Source organism: Penaeus chinensis, chromosome 33 (genome assembly GCF_019202785.1).
Source record: "Penaeus chinensis breed Huanghai No. 1 chromosome 33, ASM1920278v2, whole genome shotgun sequence".
Lineage (NCBI taxonomy): Eukaryota > Metazoa > Arthropoda > Malacostraca > Decapoda > Penaeidae > Penaeus > Penaeus chinensis.
In genome coordinates, this window is record NC_061851.1 from 11,722,160 (window position 1) to 11,729,659 (window position 7,500).

A 7,500-nucleotide genomic window follows, 5' to 3' on the forward strand; every position below is an offset into this window, starting at 1 on the left:
CCCGTTTCCTTTTCCCCCTCCTCCTTTCACTTCCCGCCCCTCTCCCTCCTCAGTCTTGGTTGTCAGTCCATCCCACGATCAAACACACAGTGCCACTCTCGTCACTGCTCTTACTGCATGGCACTCTCTAATTTAGTGTTTTTGGGTTATTACTCTCCCCTTTCTGTGTTTGTACATCCTCCCCCCCCCCCTCTCCCCCATTCGCTTCTTTTATTCCCGTCTGTCTGTGCGTCTACCCTTTCGTTAGTGTCTATCAAATCTCATCTTTTAAAAGCCTCCTCCTTCACTTTCATTTTCAATCCCCTCCCTTTTCTTCCCCACGTTCTTTTACACTCTAATCATCCCAACTGTAAATTCACAGTAAGGCGAATCTCCTTGTAATTCTACGGCCTCGAGTTCCTTCGTCCTTCTCATGACACGAAATGCACGAGGAGGGACACAGGCTAGACAAGGCAATCCACGCCACGGTATAGCTCTACCGGTAAATTGCATGTATTGATTGCATAAGGGAGGCTGAGAGGAAGAGAGCATCGCTTAGTGAGTTAGGGGTCCGCTTAATCCAGATGAAAGGGTTAAATGAGTCACTGATGCAGTCACTGGAGCTCTGTGTATGTGTCCGCTGCAGTGTACACGTGGGCGCTTATTCTTTCCGCTGGCTGGTATAATTACCTTTTAGTTTAGTGATAAAGATATGGGTTTAACGGGAAGGGTAGGCGCGCTCAGATACAGACACACAGATGAAGATGATGATGGTGGTGATAATGATGATTAAGAAGAAGAAAAAGAAGAAGAAGAAGAAGAAGAAGAAGAAGTAGGCGAAGGAGAAGAAGAAGAAGAAGAAGAAGAAGAAGAAGACGAAGAAGTAGAAGGAGAAGGAGAAGAAGAAGAAGAAAAAAAAAGAAACTAACATAAAATGAAAAACGAATAAAGAAGAAAACAAGAAAAAAAATATCACGAAAAAGAGTCACACCCTCGCGCAACGCAAACACAACCACGAGGTGCACAATCACATACAAGAGGGAGCTAAATAAATTAAGGAAAAAGTGTTCTCTCTGGGGAGTCACTCATGAGATGTGTCATTAATATTCTAGACGTGCAAGGGTGGGAACGCTAGGGTGGAAGGGGTGGGGTGGGGCGGGGGTGGAAGGGTGGAAAGTGGGAGGGAAAGAGGCGGAGGGTGAAGGGTGGAAGGAGGAGGCTTAACGGATGGAGGGGTAAGAGGAAGAGGGAGTGAGGGTGGAAGAAGGGAAAGAAGGTGGAAGAGGAAGGAGGGAAGGGGGGAAATGGTAGACGGAGGGTGATGGAACGGTGAAGTGTGGAAGAAAGAGGGCGAGAAGACGAAATGGAAGAAGATAAGTAACGAAAAGACGAAAGGTGGAGAAAGAAGTCTAACAAGTAGTTAATGGAAAATAGGGGCAAGAAGGTGGGAGGGTGGAGGGTATAGGCTACTGGGAGGGTGAAGGTTTAGAGAGAAGAGAAAGCGAAGAGATCTTGGGAGTCGAAGGGGATTAGAGGGGGGGGGGGGAGGGGAAGTTACGACAGACGGAGGGGAAATGTTTACAGAAATGGAGACTAAAATCCATATCATTTGAATAGCTCGGTCGTTCTCTGATGGATAACGACTGTAAATGCTTCGCATAACACAGCATGTCACATATAACTAGCTGTCAACGTGAACAAAGCTTTAAATGTTGTTGTCTGCAATATACTGTTAATTGAACAACCACACATTTTAATATGATGGTATGAATAGCTACGCGTATGGGATTACTAATAACAGTAGGGAAAATAAAGACAACTGCAATAATTAATTTAGTAGAGTTTAATGTCAGTGAGATTAAGTATTTCGCAAATCAGAACTATAAATATCACATCGCACCTCTCCTCATTACCAGTTTGTCTATCAGTCGGTCTGTCTATCAGTCTTTCAGTCTATCTTTCTCTTTGTCTCAGCCAGTCCACCTCTTTCTTTCTCCCCCCCCCCCCCCAGCCTCCATATCTTTCTCTCCTCCTCCTCTCTCCTTCTCTCCCTCTTTCATGGTCTATACACACATGTGCATATAATCAAGCCAGTCAGCATTTCTCGAAACATGATTCATACAAGAATAAATTATACTCCACTGCTTGCCTTATACCTAATATTCTCGTGATTAACTTACACTCAGAGCTTCACTCTTTTTCCTATAATTAACATTTCACTCTTTTATCAACATCTAATACTTTGCTCATTTGTTTATCCCTAATACTCCATTCTCTTCCTTATACCTAATACTTCACTCCTGTCCTTATCCTTACCTCATACGGTACTCCCTACCTCATAACTAATAATCCAGTCTTAGCCTGATTCCTAAGGCTCTGCTGCTTTCCTTATACTTAGTACTTCATCCCATACTCAACTTATTTCCTTATACCTAATACACCGCTTTCCCTTATATCTAACATTTCACTCCTGATACTTACCCCTAATACTCAACGCATATCCACCATACACCATACTCTCCGCATATCCACCATACACCATTTCTTTCCTCATACTTAATACACCACTTTCCCTTATACCTAATACCTAATACTCCACTCGTCAAGTCACCTGTCCAAATACGCTAATCATTTGTCCTAATTAGCCACACCTTTTCCCCTCCTTCTGACAAGATGTTCGTCTGGTCTTAGACAGAGATAAAGTGTTAGAATCGCCTTTGACATAGATGGTTTTTGTCTTTGATTTAGAGAGTGTGAAGACCGTATATATGCCATCACTTAGAACCCTACATCTCCTATTTAAAATGTAATTTCCCTCTCTCCTCTCTCTCTCCCTCTCCTTCTTCCTTTCTCTCTCTCTCGCGTTCTCCCTCTTCCTGTTTGTCTCTCTCTTTCCTCTCTTTCTCTCCCTCTCCTTCCTTTCTCTCTCCCTCTCGTTCTCTCTCTTCCTGTCTGTCTCTCCCTTTCCTCTCTCTCTCTCCCTCTCCTTCTTCCTTTCTCTCTCCCTCTCGTTCTCCCTCTTCGTGTCTGTCCCCCTCGCCCTCTCCCTGCATGAGAGAGTAGAGAGAGAGATATATATATAGATAGATAGATAGAGATAGATAGATAGATAGATAGATAGATAGAGAGAGGGAGAGAGAGAGAGAGAGAGAGAGAGAGAAAGAGAGAGAGAGAGAGAGAGAGAGAGAAAGAGAGAGAGAGAGAGAGAGAGAGAGAGAGAGAGAGAGAGAGAGAGAAAGAGAGAGAAAGAGGGAGATGTATCATTATATAACATGATTATTGTTATGATAGAATATTAGTTATAACACAATGAAATAACGCCAGTAGTAAAGATTAACTGTAAATGTATTCATAATAATGACGACATAAATGCATTGTGAACCTCATAACAATATTGTTGACGAGACGAATATAATTCAATAATCGTAATAATATAGTCTTTAATCAAATAAGATGATGATATAAAATTATGATAGCAAGAGGACTTATATGCATTCCTAATTAAACTAAAGTGAAAGGCCATTATCAAAGACGAAATTAGAGAGAAAGAATTAATTAACGTACACGGAGAAAAGAAAATGCAAAAAAAAAGGGGGGGGGGGGAATAACCGAGGGCAAAAGGGGAGAATAATTAATGAAGAAAACGGAGACAAATAAGGTTCCGTCGGTGGGGTAACTTTGATAAATTTGAAAAGTAATACTAAAAGGAAAAAAAAAAACATGCAGGGAAAAGGAGAAAAAAATATAAAAGGGAAGGGAAGGAGAGAGAGAGAGAGAGAGAGAGAGAGAGAGAGAGAGAGAGAGAGAGAGAGAGAGAGAGAGAGAGAGAGAGAGAGAGAGAGAGAGAGAGAGAGAGAGGAGAGAGAGAAAGATATATATATAAATATATATATATATATATATATATATATATATAGAGAGAGAGAGAGAGAGAGAGAGAGAGAGAGAGAGAGAGAGAGAGAGAGAAAGAGAGAGAGAGAGAGAGAGAGAGAGAGAGAGAGAGAGAGAGAGAGAGAGAGAGAAAGAGAGAGAGAGAGAGAGAGAGAGAGAAAGAGAGAGAGAGAGAGAGGGGGGGGGGGGAGACAGGGACAGAAACAGAAATTAATTTATCAACATATTTTTATCTATGAAATAAAAGAAAATAAAGAAATGCACACATGCGAATACCTACACTTATCAACTCAAATCTCTCTCTCTCTCTCTTTCTCTTTCTCTCTCTCTCTCTCTCTCTCTCTCTCCCATTCTCTCTCTCTCTCTCTCTCTCTCTCTCTCTCTCTCTCTCTCTCTCTCTCTCTCTCTCTTTCTCTCTCTCTCTCCTTTCAGCTGTCCCTCCCTCCCCCCTTCCCCCTCTCTTTCCCCTTCCCTATCACCCCCGTCAACTCTCTTACCCTGCCACCTGTCCAGCAAAGCAAATGGCTCTGTATCTCCCTAACTGACACCTGTGCGACACCTGTTGGCATTCGACGTGTTCACAAGAGGGGAAATAGAGGGGTTAAGAGGAGGAAATTCAAGGGTGTATATTGGTTTTCATATAGCTTCCCTTTTATTCCAACAAGGTGCAGTGTTAAAAGGGCAGGGGCGTATTAGAAACAAGGTGGGTGTGTAAAAATGTCTCTCTCATGTTGTTGTTCATTAAATAAGACTGTTCAAGTTTCTTTCATTTTAATCATTCACATATCTTATTACCTATCCATGCTTTAATTACCAATTCATTCATTTACTCGTAGTTCAATCATACTCAGCTTCTTACCTATTAAACTATAATAATATTTCTGTCCACTTGCTTATTGCTTAAACCACATGACACTTACGAAGAGGTTAGCACGATACTTATTCTTCCAATGATATTCTGTACTGAACACAATCCCTGTTACAATCCCCTGTCATTTGGATGAAGCCACACCTAATCTTATTTTTAATTACTGGCCTCGCTCGTCACTGCAATTGAGAAAATGGTAAGGGTTTAATTGAACTGATTAACACAGATTAGAGTTTCCCCGTTTCTGTTCATTGTAAATAATCTTTTATTTTTTAGCTTAGCAGGTACTAGTATATATATAAATTTGTACTTATGTTTTCATTTATCATATTTATGGGGGGGAGGTATGGTAATAAATAAACATGTATATTGCATATCACACAGACACCCACAGAGACAGAGAGACACAGACACACACACACACACTCACTCACTTACTCACACACACACACACACACACACACACTCACTCACTCACTCACTCACTCACTTACTCACACACACACCCAGACACACACACACACACACACACACACACACACACACACACACACACACACACACACACACACACACACACACACACATATATGCATACTACATATTACACAGACAGAGACACACAGACACAAAGACACACACACACGCGCGCATATATATACACTTACATATAAATATACACATACACAAGCACATGCACACGCATTCACACACACACACACACACACACACACACACACACACACACACACACACACATATATATAACGAGTTTTATATTTTGGAGTGTATATTTGTATTTTACCATGCTAACACCCGCTATTATCTTTAACCCCTCTTTATTGTTCCTAAAGCAAACGCGGTATCATTTACGCATAACCTCTTAACTGTGAATTACTCAACTACATTGCTAAGACAAGTTCCAAAATCCGACCTTATTTTTGTTTAGAAGACGGACGGATAAATCAAGGAAAACACAAAAACTTCAAAGACCCATCTGTGGGCTTTTGATGGAAGTTTCGCTCTATTGTTGGGCAAATCTACTCATCAGCCCACAAACACCCTTCTCTTCAAACTTACCGAAAGTTTATTCTAAAAACAATAATTAAAAAACTGCCTTAATCTTACTGTCTGCAGAGCATCAGTGAATAAATCTAAAATCATGTCACTCGTTGTATTGTATGTGTGCAAGAGGACATAAATTTAATCCCCAAAAGCAAGGGATTTCAACTCTAATAAAGAACTCACTTAAAAGGAAAACTAGGAACGTGACTATAGCTCTATAGACCTGTCTTCATTACTATTGATTTACTTCTCTTTATGGTTTAGTTACCCATTACCCCGTGTACAGCGACATCACTGACCATGCGTCGCTACTCACATGACATAGGTAGTGTTAGTTTATAAGTCTGTGTGGAGAAGTAAAAGTACGGTAGAGTCACGTTTCAGTATCTAGGTCACAACTATGTCTCAGATAAAGGTTTTTCATTGCGGTTCTACAGTAGATTAAGTTACTGTATTGTTAACGAAATAGGATTGATTTATCTAGTCTATAGATAACTTTCCTAGCTACCTTCTCTCCACTATTCTATTGATCTAAGTAAGATGAACGGATTCAAAAGTTACCCGTTACATGTTCCCACAGCTTTTATGTGTTGTAATATTTTCAATAATGGAAAATCTATCTAACATCTAATAACTTCCATCGAAATTTCCGTCGATAACAGGTACAATCCTAGCACAAATAACATAAAGGAGTATTCTAAATACAGCGAATTACACTGTATAAAGGAGAAAATCTACATGCCAAGCGTTTAATTGAGAATTGCTTGAAGTCAGAATAGATTTTCATACATTAACATTTCCCGAGAGTTGAAGCAAATGAAAGGTTAAAGTCGGCAAGTACAGTTTACGGGAAACCTTTTCTCAGACAGAATTTGCCGATCTGCCTTTTCCCAATCCTGCAACAAACATATTGGACGTTACTTCTAAATTATACATTTTAGTGAATGTGCTCAATTGTAACTTGACTTAGAATTAGTCACACGTATACATTGTGCATAGAATATATATGCTGATTGATCGACGCTCAAATAGCAAATATGACGTCGCGTGTTTGTTTGTTTGTTTGTTTTACAGAGTACATATGTTGGCCTATGTTGATATTTCCTCACGCGTTCCAACAAGATTTCCACACGAAATTGTATCAGTGACAATTTCATCAAAATAATCTATAAAGAAAATGCACTCAATCTTGCCCTGCTTTATACGAACAAGCCAGTAAAACATGTTTAGGAAAATGTCAAACCTATTAGCATGACCTGCCGTTTGCAAGAAGACGTACATCAATCGCAAAAGTATAGTGGCAGCGGTGGGATTCGAACCCACGCCTCCGAAGAGACTGGTGCCTAAAACCAGCGCCTTAGACCGCTCGGCCACGCTACCTGTATTTCAAATTGATAGGATGCGTGAGTCAGATGCATACGAAATGTATCGTTATTATCTTAATGCGATTTTTTATGACTTTATGAAAAACACCGATATTTTATCTTTTGGAATTATAATCATTGTATATATAGAACTGAGTATTGATTATTTTAGATATTTAGTTTCTCTAGATTCCATGCAAATAGAGGTGTAGCATATCCACGTCACAATAATGAATATCTCAGTCTGTCTATTAATATGCTGAAAATACTGATGTCTAGATATACACACAAGCGTGCGGGTTTTATGATGTAAATGAAACAACGAAGAGAAGG

At 40.1% G+C, this 7,500-nt stretch overlaps 1 non-coding gene across 1 annotated transcript; it reads right to left on the reverse strand.

The window, feature by feature from the left end:
- Positions 1–7,101: 7,101 nt before the first annotated feature.
- Positions 7,102–7,183, reverse strand: Trnal-uag. Its single transcript has one exon. It is a non-coding gene; the product is annotated as a tRNA-Leu (tRNA).
- Between the last annotated feature and the right edge of the window lie 317 nt (positions 7,184–7,500).